This window comes from Monodelphis domestica, chromosome 6, assembly GCF_027887165.1.
Source record: "Monodelphis domestica isolate mMonDom1 chromosome 6, mMonDom1.pri, whole genome shotgun sequence".
In the NCBI taxonomy this organism is placed as follows: domain Eukaryota; kingdom Metazoa; phylum Chordata; class Mammalia; order Didelphimorphia; family Didelphidae; genus Monodelphis; species Monodelphis domestica.
This window is the reverse complement of record NC_077232.1, coordinates 28,775,143-28,792,293: the sequence shown is the minus strand read 5'-3', so window position 1 is coordinate 28,792,293 and position 17,151 is coordinate 28,775,143.

The window sequence follows — 17,151 nt, the reverse complement described above, 5'->3', positions numbered from 1 at the left end:
CATGACACCCAGTGCCAGTCACTCAGCCCCTCTGCCCTGGTCCAGGGTGGGATCCCAGTACCAGAGTGGAGGAGAGAGGGGCGGGAGCTCAAAGAAGGGATGATGGGAAGAAGGAAGGGGAGGCTGGCCAAGGGGCAGGTGGCCCCACTGGCAACTTTCCAGGGGTTTGAGGGTTCGGGGATGGCCTGGCTTGCTCAAGAAGCAGTCCGTGGAGAAGGGAGGGAGACTATGGATCTCACAACTCAGTGCCCTCAGAGCAGATGTGCCTGGGGGAAGGGGAGAAAAGGCCAAGAGGGAGAAATCCCCTCTCAGAAAGGAGGGAGGAAGGAAATGGACCCATCGGAACTGCCCTGGCCTGCCCAGTATGGCCAGCAGGGGGCGCTGCCCTCTGCGCACTTTCTCCTCCATCCAAGGGCTCAGTTAAGTCTTTGCCACACTTCCTCCTTCCCTGGACCCGACCTTCCTCTGGCCGGGTGTTTTCTCTTCTCTATGAAAGAGATCCCTGGAGTAGGGGTCCAGGGGATCCCAATGAATCCATATTCATCCAAGGGCCTGGGGCAGAATATTAGGGTCATACACAACCACACACTGCCAACCCCACTGCCTCCTGGGAGCAGGACCAGCAGGGAGATGCCCCACAAGCCACTCACACAGCCAAACTGATGCCTGTGAGTCCGTAGAACTAGGGATGAATCCTGGATTCGAAGGCACCGGACGTAGGTTTGAGTCCTACCTCAGCCCCTTACTGGGTCAGTCGCCTCACTTTTGTGGGATCTGGAAAAGGATGAGTTTGGACAAGATGTCCAGGAAGGTCCCTTCCAGCACTAAGTCCACGAGCTTAGGATTCCTATTGGAAAATGAAGAAACAGGGTCTCAGATAGGGAGAAAGCCCACACAGGGAGCTAGTGGCAGGGACAGGATTTGAACACAGGTCCCCTGGCTGCAGAACCACAGTTCTTTCTGATTGTGCTGGGTTGTCTTGTTCGTTTAATAGGGAACTAAAATCAGTGATTGGAAAGGAGGAGTTTGGGGGATTTGGAAAAGTGGAAGATGCTGAGGTTAAAAGTGGGAAGATAGGGGGCAGCTGGGTAGCTCAGTGGATTGAGAGCCAGTCTTAGAGACGGGAGGTCCTAGGTTCAAATCTGGCCTCAGCCACTTCCTAGCTGTGTGACCCTGGGCAAGTCACTTGACCCCCATTGCCTAGCCCTTACCACTCTTCTGCCTTGGAGCCAATACACAGTATTGACAGTATTGACTCCAAGACGGACGGTAAGGGTTTTTTAAAAAAAAAGTGGGAAGATAAAGGAAATGGGTTGTGCTTGCTGTTCCCTGATCCTGATGATGAGGCCTGGGAAAAAGCCCGTGGACATTCCCACCATCAGTGGATCATCCCAGGGCCATCGGCACAATGGACACCATCTCCCCAATGGGCAGAATCCATGACAAATACTCTCCAGGAACAGAGGGATGGCTGACGGCGCACCAGTGAATGCTTTCATGAATGCACAAGACTCACCTTTGGACGGGGGCCCCCAAAATGCCCAGAACCCAGAAGAGAGCCTGGCAAGGGCAGGGAGAAGTGGGTGGGTGGGTGCTGGGTCGGGTTCAGTGCCCACCTCTGCCATATATATTTACTGGGCTCACCCAGGCAAGTTTTGGGACCTTTTCCTCACCTGTAGAATGAGGGTCATGATACCTCGGGGATGTACCCCAAAGGAACGAGGCTCGATGGAGGAAGTAAAAGACGTCAGGTCCTTTCCAATCCTACCATGTCGTAGACAGGCCAGCTATTTGTTTTATTGTGGAAAAGGAAGGAGCTTACTTACACCCAAGGAAGTCATCCAGGGAGAAACCGCTCCCTTTTCCAGCAGCTTCCACCAGAGAAACCTGGAAAATGGGGAGGAAAAAAATCCCTGCTGTGGTTCCAGCCTTATCCAAGCTGAACGGCTCTCTGTTCTTTATGATTTAAAGAAAAAAATTAACACCACACACACACACACACACACACACACCATCCCTCCTCCCACTGCCGACAGACACACATCAAAAACCAGAAAGAGATGAAGGAGGAGATTCCATCTTGAAGGGAGACGGGTCTCTCCTCTCCTCCAGGACACCCAAGTGTGGGCCGGAAGAGTCAATCCCATGAGCACTTTTTAAGAACCCACTTTGCACCAGGCACTTTGCTAAGCTCTAGGGATACATACAAATACAAAGCAAAAACAAAAATGGAACCATTCCCTGCATTCAAGGAATTTCTGTTCTACAGGTCATGGAGAGAGTAAGTGGCAGAACTGAGATTTGAACCTCTGAATCCATTCATTACCGGCTATTAATCATCTATTTTGAGTAGGGGGTGTGCTAAGTGATAGGGATGTAAGACAAGACGATAGCTGCTGCCAAGGAGCTCACATTCTTTTCTTTTTAAACCCTTCCCTTCCATCTTAGAATTAATATCAGCATCATACAAAGTGTTAGACACACAGTAGGGGGTTTGTTTGTCTTAACCCTTACTTTCCATCTTAGAATCAATATTGTGTATTAGTTACAAGGTAGAAGAGCAGTAGGGGCTGGGCAATGGGGTTAAGTGACTTGTCCAGGTCACACAGCTAGAAAGTGTCTGAGGTCAAATTTGAACCCAGGATCTCTGGTCTCTAATCCACTGGGCCACCTAACTACCCCTAAGTGCTTATATTCTAATAGAGGAGACAACACTTAAATGACTACAGAATGTCCTTTCAAACCCACATCCCCTATATGAGCTAATCTAACAAGCATTTCTAAGATTTACTTGTGACCCTGGGCAAGTCACTTGACCCCCCTTACCGCTCTTCTGCCTTGGAACCAATACACAGCATTGATTCTAAGACCAAAGGTAAGGGTTAAAAAAAAAAAGCAAACCACCTACTGTGTGTCTGGCACTTGGTAAGATTCAGGGATCCAAAGACAAGACAATCCCTGCCCTCAAAGAGCTGACATTTCACAGATCCACAGACGGAGAATTGTGCCAGAGGATCCACACGTGGGTTAGAAAATAGGCTTTAAACTTCTATGTATGTGCTTCCTTTATTCCAAGTGATCATTAATAAACTATGGAAAATAAGAAGCTGGAGTTGTTCATTTAAATCTAACCCCGGGAAATGTGAGGAGACCCTCCGTCTGCCACAAAGGGCTCAGGGCACAGGCGTCCTCTCTGGTTGACCCTGTACAACTGTAGCCTTCCGGATTTTTCTTTCCCTTTCCCCACCCCTAGCTTTAGAGCTGAACTCAGGCAGAGGCAAGAGGTCAAATTTCCCACCCCAGCCCTGACACCAACTGGCGTGTGCCTTGGACAAGTGACTTCCCTTTCTGGGGCCTTGGTTTCCTCTTTGTGAAATGAGGGAATTAGGCAAGATGGCCTTTGAAGGCCCTCCCCATTCCAGAGCTAGGACCTGAATATCCTGTGGGCTCACTGGGACTCAGTTTCCTCCGCTGTAAAATGTGAGGATTGAGCGTGATGTTCTCTGAGGGCTTTTCTAGCTCTGACATTCTCTAACACTGTGTTTTGGACAATATCCAGCTTTCTGTTTGGACTTCAATTTAATTCACTTCAATTCCAACTTTTATTAGTAGTGAGTCCCTTGTTTTGAACACCAACGCTCTACCAGTGATATTGCTTGGCCTCAGGCATGGGACGCCATACTCTCCAAAGAACCTAAGGCAATGGAGTCAGCTTGAAAGGCTGCAATACATTATAGGTAAGGAATTATGCTGGGAAAGTTGTCAATCAATAAACATTTATTAAAGACCTACTATGTGCCAGGCATTGTGATAAGTACTGGGCAATATTGATGTTTAGTCATCTCCGTTGTATCTGTCTCTCTTGACCTCATATTGGGGGTTTTCTTGGCAAAGATTCTGGAGTGGTTTGCCATTTCTTCTCCAACTCATTTGATGGATGAGGAGACTAAGGCAAACAGGGTGAAGTGACTTACCCAGGGTCACACAGCTAATAAGTGACTGAGGAGGAATTTGAACTCAGGAATACGAGTCTTCTTGACTCCAGGGCTGGCACTCTATTCCCTGCTTCATCTAGATACTTCAAGCACTGAAGACACAAATACACAAAAAAGAAAGGGAGCTCTTGCCCTCAAGGAGCTTACAGTTTAACAGAAGACAACAACAAAAGAAAGCTGAAAGGGGAGAGGGTGGGGAAGGTACTAGGTGAGGGGGAATGATCATATGGGGGCCTGGACTCCCTCCTTAAATGGAGATTTTAGGGTTCATAGCTCTATTGTCCAATTAGGGGTGTTAGTGCCTAGGTTGATTTTGAACTTGAAAGATGATGAGGTTCCTAAGGGTCAGAGATATTCAAAGAAGGGACATCCAAGTGAGAAACAAAGTGCAGAACCAGAAGGGGAGGGAAAAAAAAAAGATGGGCCAGTCAAGGAACAAGAGCAAAGATTGGATGGCTTGGATGCTCCATTGGTATCTTGGAAAGGTCCAGAAGGAAGGCACACAACTTGGGCAGATTTATGGAAGGCTCTAGACAATGGTCATAGAAGATAAGTTGAATTTGAACCCCAAAGACACCAGAGCTGGTGTACTTCCCACTGGACCATCATTCTTACTTTCACTCTAATGTCCTTTATTTTTTTTTAACCCTTACCTTCCGCCTTGGAATCAATACTGTGTATTGGTTCCAAGGCAGAAAAGTGGTAAGGGCTAGGCAATGGAGGTTAAGTGACTTGCCCAGGATCTGAGGTCAGATTTGAACCCAGGACCTCCCCTCTCTAGGCCTGGCTCTCAATTCACTGAGCTACCCAGCTTCCCCCTCTAATGTCCTTCATCACCTTCCTCGACATCCTAAGCAGATGTCTCTTCCTTCCTCTTCCTCTTATCTTCAATAGCTTTTTTAAAGTCTCTTATTGAGATTTAATTAGTCATTAATTAACATAACAAGTTTACGAAAGCAAATGGATAAGCCTCTGTTTATTCTCAACTTTCTTCATTTTCCTAATACTATTCTTGGGAGACCCTACCACTTTTTGGAGTTCCTCTTTAGTTCATGCCCTTCTTTTTCAGTTGGATTTCATCAGGGGCAGCTAGGTAGCTCAGTGGTTAAAGAGCCCAGCCCAGAGATAGGAAGTCCTCCCTGGGTTTAAGTCTGGCCTCAGCCATTTCTTAACTGTGGGACCCTGGATAAGTCACTTAACCCCAGTTGCCTATTCCTTGCCACTCTTCTTCCTTGGAACTGATACTTTGTATTGATTGTAAGAGAGAAGGGAAGGATTTTTAAAAATAAATAAGCTAGAGTTCCTCAGTGGGCTTCCAGGGCAGTCACATGAATCTCTTCAGACTCCTTCTCCTCTTAATCAGGATGAATAATGACGGGGTTGGCAGAATTTCATTCTTCTTGTGCCAACTTCCTTCTCCTAGTCTCAGACCATGGGGTCCCAGCTATCCTTTCTCTGAAAACTTTGCAGGGTCTCCCCTAATGTCTAGAGTCAACATTAGATTATTCCCAACATTCTCCTCCTTATTTATCACTAACTCCAGGGTGGCCTGATCACTGCTTCCCACACTTCCTCTCATTTCTACTTTACCAGCAAGTTCTTCCTTATTGGGCAGAATCTAGTCCCAAATAGTAGTTCTCCTTCTTGTCTCCTCTTTCCCAAAGACAAAATTTTTATGCTCAGAGAAAGCATAAAATGTATTTGCTGATCTTCATTTAGCAGAGGGAGAGACAGAGAGTGAAAATAGAGGGAGGAGAAGAGAGGGAGATAGGAAGAAGAAGGAGAGAGACAGAGAGGGAAAGTAGAGGGAGGAGGAGAGAGGAAGACGGGAAGAAGAGGGAGAGAGGGGAGAGAGAGAGAGAGACAGAGAGACAGAGAGACAGAGACAGAGACAGAGACAGAGACAGAGACAGAGACAGAGACAGAGACAGAGACAGAGAGCACTTTCTTGGGAGTTTCTCATATGAGTGACTTCTGTAGCCAGTTTTGTGATCTGGTGAGTGAGCCACCATCATCCATATCTTCCATCTGACCCAGCAGTGTGCTCCAATTGCTATCTCACTGACATTTCTTCTTCTTTTGTCCATTATCCAGATGCTGTCCCACTGTGGCCCAGCCTTCACACATCTTGACAGATAATGTTATCCTGCTTTCTCTTCCCTTCTGCCTAATCTGTTCCTTTTAAACAAGATAGAACCCTTCGTTGCTCTAGTCTTGCCATGAGTCACATTCTACCAAGTTTCAGTGATGCCCATATAGACATATTTACCTACCATGGTTAGGTAATCGGTTCTGATTTTCTTTTTACTATGCCTCTAGAGGTCTCTGCCCTAAGTATCATTTCTGACCTCTTCCCCTTTACTATCTCTGTGGACTACTGAGTACCAGTCCTGCTCTATATAATATCTACTATTTCTTTCATATTTGGACCATTTTTCTTTCTCCTTTTCAAGTTGAAAACCCTCTCATGTATATCAGTCAAGCTCCAGGCAAGTATATCTCTCCCAGCCCTTCTTAGATGTACTAGCTCCTTGACCTAGAACCCTTTTATATTGGGGGAGGGGGGGGCAGCTAGGTGGCACAGTGGATTGAGAACCAGACCTAAAGATGAGAGGTCCTAGGTTCAGATCTGGCCTCAGACACTTCCTAGCTGTGTGACCCCGGGAAAGTCCCTTAACCCCCATTGGCCAGTCCTTACTGTTCTTCTGCCTTGGAACCAATACACAGCATTGATTCCAGGACAGGAGGTAGAAGTTTAAATAATTAAATTACAATTTTTTAAAAAGGAACTCCTGCCTTTGAGGGAATGGTACTAACAGCTAGAGTGGGTGGAGGTGGGGGTCAAATGGACAGGGAAAAGCCTTTTGCAAAAGGTGAGATTTGAAGGAAACCAGGGGTGCCAGAAAACAGGTGAAGAGGGAGGAAATTCTAGGCAGAGGGGTCAACTAGCATAAAGGCACCAGATGCTGTATCACTGCCTTCCAGAATCATTTGCTTCCTCCAAGACTCAGATATTCGCTCTTCTGTGAAACCATCCCTGGTTTCCTCATCTGTTATTGACTTTTCTGTCTTCAGGTACAGTGTATTTACTTATCTCTGTACACACTGAATCCTCCAGTGGAATGCAGATACTGTTTCTATATATTCTTTGGGTCCTAATGCCTCACCTGATGCTTTGTACACAGAAGGCACTTAATAAATGTTTATTGACTCAAACTGAAATAACAAAATAACAGCTCACATTTATGTAGCATTTTATGGTTTGTATAAATAGTTAAAATAGTATCTCATTTGTTCCTCCCAGCAACCCAAGGAGGGAGTTGCTATTGTAATCCTCATTTTCCAGATGAAGAAACTGAGGGAGATAGAGTTAAGTGACTTGCCCAGGTCACACAGCTAAGAAGTATCTGAGCCTGGAAGGTAAGGTTTTTTAATATTTTTGGTTTATCTTTCTTAAGGAACGACTCTACATCCATCCTGTCAATAATGGCACTACTAAATTGTTCTTTTTAAAAATTTTCTAAATCAAATTAAAAAAAAAAGGCAGAAAGGCATACTCTCTCCGGGTGCTACCCTTCCCAATCCTCAGATTCTCAAGTCTTCCTGGACTCAGATTCAGTGCTCTAATCACTGAGTTACCAGGCTGGAAGTTGGAGTAGCTGACCAGTTCCTAGAGTCCTTTCCAGGGCTACCATTTTCAGATTCCATTTGCTGTTTCTTCTTCCTTCCTTTATGAATGCATCAGGCTACACCACCACAATACTTATGAACTCCTCTTTACCAATCAGCTATTGTTGTTCTGCAGTTAATTAATAGATTAATGGGCAAACATTGATTAAGTAGTGATTATAATTACTTATAATAATATAATTATAATCTGGGCTTAAGGGTGGAGAAGAGAAGGGAAGGAAGGGAACCTTGCCCTCAAGGATCTCACATTCTAGGAGTGACTATACACCTACCCAAAATAAACACAAGTCATTTTAAGGGGGGCACTGGCTGCTGGGGGGCACCAGGACAGTGAAGTTGATTTTAGTCCTCAAGGGAAGAGGTAGAAGTGAGGAGGCAAGGCATTTCAAGGATGGCGGCATCCAGAGAAAAGGCAGGGAGGTGGGAAATGATGTCTAGGCCATTTTGGCCAGACTGTTGCATTTAGGGAGATGAATAATATGAGGCTGGCAAGATAGATGGGGTTCAGGTTGTAAAGGGTTCTAAACAGCAGCAGGGAAGTTGATCCTTGATCCTGGAGACTACGGGAAACCACTGGAGTTTAGGAACTAGGAAAACCCAGTACATTGAGATGGTTCGAACTCAGTGACCTTACCAGAACCTAGAAAGTCAGAGCTGGCTAGACAGGACTAGAGAGCATAGAACGCTGGACCTAGAAAGCCATTCTGAACTTTAGGAAGCATCCACTGTCAGAGCCGGAGGAGCCTTAGAAGACAGGATGTTGGAAGTGGGCAGAACGTCAGGAAAACTTAGGGGAGGCTGGAGAGCCACTTGTTGGGACGTCCCACAGGGGTGAGGCTCCCCGGGAGGCAGCAGGGGACCAGAAAAGTGTGGCGGGCTGGGGCCGGAAGGTCTAGGTTGGAATGCCAGCTCTGCTCTTTACTTGCCCAGCCGGCAGTCGTCAATTTATTCCTCCTGTCTCTCTCTTCCCTTACATTCATTACGGAGATGTGCATTTCTGGGGTAGGCCTTCTCGCTGGATCCAAGCCCATCCCAGAGTTAGTGTGTTACAGTTGGAAATGCCCTAGGAAATTAACTAGTCCAACCCTCTCACTGGTAACAGGGCCCGGAGGGATCCTGGGACCCGATGGGGAGCGTTCTCATCCAAGTGGCCTAGCCCGGATTCGAACCCCAAGCTTGCGGCTCCAAATCTAGCGCTGTCCCGTCAAAAAGGCCTGTGCAACTAGGTGGCCGGGGATATTTATGGTTTCACTGCGGCAGGGAGGCAAGCCCAGGAGCTCGGTGTCTAGCAGCAGGGGAGATGGGGGGATTGGAAGCCGCTGTGCGTTCCCCCTGGGGCCCGGCCAAGGTTTCTCGGGAGGGGAAAAGAGCGCTTTTCGGGGCCATTCCTCCAGCGCTTTCGCAGGCCCTGGAATTCCTCCTGAGCATGCCTGGAGCCTGGTTGAGGAAGGAGGGCTCCCTGCTCCGCCATTGCTCAGGGACGCCGGGCATCGGACAGCCAGGCTGATCCCAGCACTTGATCTGGCCCGGCCCCGGCTCCATGAGGGATACGAGGGACCTGCGCGGCTCCTTCCGCGAGCCCCATCCTAGCGCACGCACGGGTCAGCCCCCCTCCCGAGTGCGCCCCGGCGTGACGTTGGGTTCCTGAATCTCTTCTCTTCAGCTTCCTAGAAACCCTGGCGGATCCCACTCCGTCTGATGCAACAGTTTGCAACGCTCTTCCGGGAGCCGAGCCCTGCTCCTGGCTCCCTGCTCCCGCGCCTGCGCACAGCCGCTTCTCCGCCAAGGGAAGCTTTCCTCCAGATGTGAAGGTGGGGCTCGGGCTGGGGGGTGGGGGTAGGGGGAGGAGATGGGGAGGGTCTGGGGCGAGAAGGCCTTTGGCGGCGCTCCCAGCGTGAGCTCAGCTTAATTAGCCTGATCCCAAAGCACTGGCTGCTTGGTTGACTCAGGGATAAGAAAGACAGAAAGAGAAAGACAGAAAAGACAGGAAAGAGGGAAAGAGAGGAAAGAGAGGAAAGAGAGGAAAGAGAGGAAAGAGAGGAAAGAGAGGAAAGAGAGGAAAGAGAGAAAGAGAGAAAGAGAGAAAGAGAGAAAGAGAGAAAGAGAGAAAGAGAGAAAGAGAGAAAGAGAGAAAGAAAGAAAGAAAGAAAGAAAGAAAGAAAGAAAGAAAGAAAGAAAGAAAGAAAGAAAGAAAGAAAGAAAGAAAGAAAGGAGAGAGAGAGGGGAAGGAAGGAAGGAAGGAAGGAAGGAAGGAAGGAAGGAAGGAAGGAAGGAAGGAAAGGAGGGAGAGAAGAAAAAACTTAATGAAAAGAAGCCTGAATAATCCTTAAACTCAGCACAAGCCGAGACTAAGGTCTGGTTTTTGTTTCCAGAGCCTGCCCTGGGGATTTTCAGTAAATCAGCCAGTAAACATTTGTAAAGCTCCTACTAGGTGCCAGGCACAATGCTAAGCTCCGGAGATACAAAGAAAGACCAAAGAGACTCCCAGTTCTCCAGAAGCTCCCAGGCCAATGGGGGAGACAATACCCAGAAGCCTGAAAAAAAGGAGAAAGGGGAATGATGAAGTCCAGGAGTATCCCCTGGGGAGGAAGGGAAGAGATGACCACCCTGAGCATTCTCCTTCAGTGGAGGGTCTGGGAGGAACTTTTCCCCTCTCCACCCTCTCCATTCAGGGAGTAAGAGGCACCCCCAAGGGCCTGGGGTACCCACTTTCAGGGCTGATGTGATCCTGGTCAATACTGATGCCTAGAAAATTCAAGATACAAGATGGTAGCTGTTGATAAATACATGTCCTTCCTGCCAGCATAGGCTGACCGCTCCTGTCTTCTCTGAGCTTTCTGTGGCTGCCCATCCGAAACACAGCCTGTCTTCCTCCACCTGGAAATGCTCACGACTTCTGTTTCCCCACATCAAGAAACTCAAGCATGGAATCAGGATTTGTGGCCTGAATCTGTCAGTTCATCTGCTTAACACAGCACCTAACACACAGTAGGCTCTCAATAAATGTTGATTGATTGATTATACCTCAGTTCCAGGACCTCTGAACAGAGGCTGGATGCCTTGATGGGATCAGGATGCCAAACAGAGAATTACTTCTCAAATTGAAGCAGTTAACCTCTGCGTTCCCTTCCAGCAAGGAAAGCCTGTGATTCTGTGGCTTCCCCTCCTACATGATACAACTGTCTGCTTGGAAGGCTTAGGGATAGCTCATCTAGAAGATGCGGAACTAGATTAGATGGACTCTTAGTGGGAAAAGTCCTGGGCTCAAGAGTCAGGACATCTGGATTCTAGGAGGAGTTTGGCCATTGATTCTCTGTGGAAACCAAGGCCAGCTTTGTCATTTTTCCAGGCCTCAGGGTCCCATATTGTTAAATAAGGGAGTCAGACTAGCTGTTCTCTACGCTCCCTCCTAGTTATGATGTTCTCTGTTCTGAGGTTCCTCCCAGACTGACCTTTTATATTCTAAAATGCCTCCCAACTATAATGTTATCTGTTCTAAGGTCTCCCCCTAGCTCTGACCTTCTATATTCTAAGATCTCTCCAGTTTTAACATTCTATGTTCTAAGGTTCCCCCCTCCAACTCTGACTTTTTATATTCTGCCTTTCTAGCTCTGACCCCTTATATTCTAAGGTCTCCCCCAGCTCTGATCCTTTATATTCTAAGATCTCTCCCAGTTCTGGCATTCTGGGTTCTAAGGTTCCCCCTTTAGGTCTGACCTTCTATACCTTCCATATACTAAGGTTCCCCCCAGCTCTGATCCTTTATATTCTAAGATCTCTCCCAGTTCTAACATTCTGGGTTCTAAGGTTCCCCCCTTAGGTCTGACCTTCTATACCTTTCATATTCTAAGGTCCCCCCCCCCAGCTCTGACCTATGTTCTAAGATCTCTACCAGTTCTGACATTCTGTGTTCTAAGGTTCCCCCCTTAGGTTTGACCTTCTATACCTTCTATATTCCAAGGTTCCCCCCCGCCCAGTTCTGACATTCCATGTTCTAAGGTTAACTCTGACATCCTATTTTCTACATTCTAAGGTCCTATATAGCTCTCACTTTTTAGGCTTTCCTCTTTTAAATTGTGCCAGTCCCAGAGGAACCCCATCTTCCCCATCCACCACCCTCCTCTCATATACATACACTGGCCAAGACCCGCCAATCCAAAACTCCACCAGACGATCCTCCTCCTGACAGAGAAGTGATGGATTCAAGATGGAAAAGGAGACCTCTATTTTTGGACATGGCCAATGTGGGAAGTTCTTCTGCTTGACTATGCAGATTTGGTATGAGAGTTTTGTTTTTCTTTTTCCTTTTCCTTTTCCATTGGGGAGAGGAGGAATAAAAGCTTGTGAATTGAGGAATAAAATGAAACAAGTCAGAATTCTGCTTTCTCAAAGATAAATATCCCTATCTCAAGAGGAGATGAAGAAATTCTTACAACAAAAAGGCAGGAAAACTCTATTGTTTTCCCTCTCATGTACTCCACAGGTCTTCTGACACTAGGCATGGCAATCTATCTACTTCGCCCCTAACTGCCTTTCATCAAGCATTTATTTATTTAGCACCTATTATGTGCCAGGGTTGGGCAGCTAGGTGGCACAGAGAGCACCAGGCCTGGAGTCAGGTAGACTCAATTTCTTGAGTTCAAATAGGATCTTAGAGACTTACTAGCTGTGTGACCCTGCGCAAGTCACCTCACCCTGTTAGCCTCAGTTTCCTCATTTGGAAAATGAGCTGGAAAAGGATATGGTCAACCACTCCAGTATCTCTGCCAAGAAACCCCCAAACAGAGTCCTGAAGAGTCAGACATGACTGAAAAGTGACTAAATAACAGCATATGCCAAGCATTGGGTTAAGTGCTAGGGATACAAAACCAGGGTCAAAGAGAGAGTTTGCCCTCAAGGGGCTTAGAGTCTAAAGGGGCAAACAGCTATACCCAAACAAAGCAGAGGCAGGATGAACTGGAGATGAAAGCAGGGAAAGCACCAGCCCTAAAGAGCCCTTCCTGCAGAAGGTGGGATGTTAGCTGGGACTCAAAGGAAGCCAGGGAAGCCTAGGGATAGAGATGAGGAGGGAAGGGGTTCGAGGTGTCGGGGACCAGTCTGGAATTTCCTTCATCCTTTCTTCTATAACTTCTGAAACCACAGACTCTCTGAAATGTTTCAAGTTTATTTATTTCTGTGGGAAGAGAGGTCTTGGATTTCTTGTCTTCTGAAAAAACCATACTTCCACAGCTCTGTGATCCTTGACTTTCCCCTGGCCCTGGCCCACCCTGTGGTCCCTAATCCACATGAACTGGAGCAGGATGGGGTGGGAGAAAGACTCTCACTGCCATAGGCATCTTTTCTTTCTTTTTTCATTCTCTTCCTTCCTTCCTTTCCTTATTCCCTCCCTCCTTCCTTCCTTCCTTCCTTCCTTTCTTTCTTTCTTCCTTCCTTTCTTTCTTCCTTCCTTTCTTTCTTCCTTTCTTCTTTCCTTCCTTCCTTTCTTCTTTCCTTCCTTCCTTCCCTTCTTCTTTCCTTCTTTCCTTCCTTCCTTTCTTTCTTTCTTTCTTCCTTCCTTTCTTCTTTCCTTCCTTTCTTCCTTCCTTTCTTTCCTTCCCTTATCTTCCTTCTTAGAATCAATATTGTGTATTGGTTCCAAGGCTTCTGCTAATCAAACAGGATTAAGTGACTTGCCTAGGGTCATCCAGCTAGGAAATATCTGAGACCAGATTTGCCTGGTTCTCCATCCATTGAGCCACCTAGCTATTCCCCTTAGGCTTCCTTGCAACCTTCCCCTTTTTTCTTCCAAGTCCCAAGAATTCACCCATCCTCCTCCCAGATGGCAGTCATTTCCTAACCCCTTCCCCACTTAGGCAGAATCTTCACCACCAAAAGAATTCATTCAATCCTTCATCCATCCCATGAGCATTCGTTAAGTGCCCACTCTGTACCCCGTCCCTGGGCATGGCACCGAGGAATAACAAGACAAAAATAGAAGAATCCCTGCTGCCCTCGAGGAGTTTGCATTCTGTTGAGGGAGGCCACACACGCACAGGGACACACAAGTCCAGAGGAGTTGGTCTTGGCCCTTGCCTCCCTCCTTCTCTCTTCCTTTGTCCTTCCCTTCCTCCCAGATCCTGCTAATTGCTCCTTTTTGCCAGTCCCTGGCCCTCCTCCCTCCTGACCCACATCCACCCTTTTACAATTTAGTTATAAAAACCAGCCCACCAGACAGAGGCTTTTTTGACTGAAATGTTATTTTCAGAAGGAGCCATTGAGGTCGGGGAGTAATTGTAGAGTCCCAGCCTGTGCAGTCCAAGCTGAAAATAATCAGCAGGGCTGCTGAGTGGGAGGAGAGTGGGGAGCACAGCCCTCCCCGAAGGGCGAGAGCAAAGCCAGAGGAGTGACTCAGAGGAAGGCCAGCACCAAGGATGCCTGGCAAGGCTCTGGGCTGGATGCTTGGGGATCATTGTAATGGAGTTCCAGCTAAAGGGAGATTTTCTCCAAGGCGATGGTGTTGTGGGAACAAATAGTGTTCTTGGGGTCAGGAGATCTGGATTCAAATCCCAGTCCTGCCATTTTACCATCACTATGACTTTACAGAAAAGTCACTGGTCTTCTCCAGGCCTCCTGTGACCTAGGTTGAAATATTGCAACCTTTGGGGCCTCAGTCAAGATATTTCATCACTATGGGCCTCAGTTCCCCCTGATTTAAAATGAGGATGTAGGACTAGATGACTTTTGAAGTCCCTTCCACCCCTAATCTGCCATCCTGTGACCTCCTTGGACCTCAGTTTCCTCATCCATAAAATGAGGCAGGTCCAAGTAGGTGGCCTTCGATGTCCTTTTAGTTCTAAATCTGGGATTCTGGGATTTCTCTGGGCCTCAGTTTCTTCATCTGTAACATGTGTATTGGACTCCAATTCTATGATCCTTCTATAAGTCACATTAATGCTTCAGGAACTGTTTTCCCATCTGTATAGCGGAGATGAGCTACATCATCTCTGATCTCTTCTTTTTTTAACTCTCACCTTCTGCCTTTGTGTGAATTGGTAAGGGCTAGGCAAACAGGGTTAGGTTGCCCAGGATCACGCAGCTGGGAAGGATCTGAGGCCAGATTTGAACCCAGGTCCTCCCAACTCCAGGCCTGGCTCTCTGTCCCCTGATCCTCCTGGCTGCCCCTCCAAACTCTTTTTGCTGCAGGTCCTAAGAGCTTCATGATGGTGTTTGACCACAAAGTAGTTCTTGGACTCACGTTGTAGATACCATATTGTTAGATGACATCTGAGCCCTTCCTTACTCCATCTCAGGGGCTCCATCCCAGGATCAGGGGCTTTCGGGATCATCTATTCCAATCCTCTCATTTGACTGAGGTCCAGAAAGAAGTGACTTACCCAAGGTCATACAACTAATGGGGAGCAGAGCCAGGATTTGAGCTGGAGGGCTCTTACTCCTCTGTGGAACACCAGCCATCAGAAAGCTTAATGGATTTGGATCAGACCAGCTGTATGACCCTGGGCAAGTCACTGTCTTCTGTTTGCCTCAGTCTCCTCATCTGTAAAATAAGCAGGAAAAGGAAATGGCAAACCATTCCAGTATCTCTGCTAAGAAAACACAAAGAATCAGACATGACTGAAATGACTGAACCATTCCTGATGCCTGCAAGATGGCTCTTGCATTTCTTTGTATCCCCAGAGCTTATCACTACATCCAATGGTACTAAGCACTTCATGAATGTTTGTTGACTGACAAAAACAGAAAAGCTATCATAAGGGAAAACAAGGGGAAAGAATGAAACTTGTTTGGTTGGTCCCCAAAAGGTAGAACTAGAAACAACAGTAGAAATTGTGAATCACTGTCTGGAAAACCTTTTTTTAATCATTTGAGCATGGGCAGCTGGGTGGCACAGTGGTTAGAGTGCCAGACTTGGAGTTAGGAAGACTTGGGTTCAAATTCCTAGCTTTTGCCTCTCTTCTTAGAATGGATACTGACAGAAGAGAAGAGTTGAAAAGAATAATAATGCTTGGACTGCCCGCAAATTAAATGGGCCACCCAGAGAGGTGAGGGCTCCCACCCTTGGAGTTCTTAAGGCACAGGCGAGCGACTATTTGCGAGGCCCTTGGGATGGGGCTTTTGGTCAGGCAAGGGGTGGCCCAGATGGAGGCTGAGGTCCCTCTCTATCCAGGAGGGGGCATTTTATGAATTGATTTGGTGGGCAACGAGTGAGATCCTGGCTCCAACAGCAGATAGTGGGAGACTGGGACCACGGTGGGGGAAGAGCAGCTAAGCAGGATACATCGAGCAAGGAAGGGATGCAGGACCCTAAGGGGGTCAGGCAAGAGTGGAGAAAGGGGACCCAAGCAGTGTTCAGCCTGGGCTGGAAAGTACAATGGATGGGGAGTTGGACCGCCTGAGTTAACAGCCCATCTCTGCCTCTGGGCCACTTGGAGCAGATCCATCACTTGCATCCTTTGTAAAATCAGAGGGCTGGACTTGATGTCCTCAGAAACACACCTCAGCTCTAAATCTCTGATCCTGTAAACAGCCAGGGCCCAAACAGATTGCCCAGTTATGCCAGGTGACTGACCCTTGGGGCCACACAGCAAAAGAAAAACACCCCTGCACTCCCCTCTCCTGTTTCCTAACTTGTGGGAGAGATAGCCACTGACTAGTTACAGGACCAGGACGTGGAAACCTGGATTTGATACTGGACTTGGAGTCAGAAAGACTTGAGTTCAAACACTACCTCAGTTACAAACAATGTGACCCTGGGTATGTCACTTAACTTCTGTTTGCCTCAGTTTCATCATCTGTAAAATGAACTGGAGAAGGAAATGACAAACCGCTCCAGTATTTTTGCCAAGAAAGACTTAAATGGGATGACAAAGACTCAGACACCACTGAAAAAATACTGAACAACAACAAAATCCTCCCAGGATAGCAGTGAGGACCAAATAAGATAATATTTGTAAAACACTTTGTAAACCTTAAAACATTCTATAAAGACGAGTTATTTTCAAGGGAGAAGAGTCCTAGGCTTTGTCTGTTGTTAGTTCAGGCTGTTGATACTTAAATTAATTCCAACTATTCCCTAGAAGGTCAAATACTGAAGCTGAGGCGTTGATACTTTGGGCACATAATAAGACAGGACCCATTGGAGAAGACCCAATTGAGATGGGGAAAGATTGAAGGCAAAAGGAGAAGGGGAGCTGGAAGGAAGGAAGGAAGGAAGGAAGGAAGGAAGGAAGGAAGGAAGGAAGGAAGGAAGGAAGGAAGGAAGGAAGGAAGGAAGGAGAGAAGGAAGGAAGGAAGGAAGGAAGGAAGGAAGGAAGGAAGGAAGGAAGGAAGGAAGGAACGAAGGAACGAAGGAACGAAGGAACGAAGGAACGAAGGAAGGAGGGAGGGAGGGAGAGAGGGAGGCCATCATGCCTAGCCCTCTCATTTCACACACTTGGTTAGTTCTACTTCAGTGCCCCCACCAGATTGT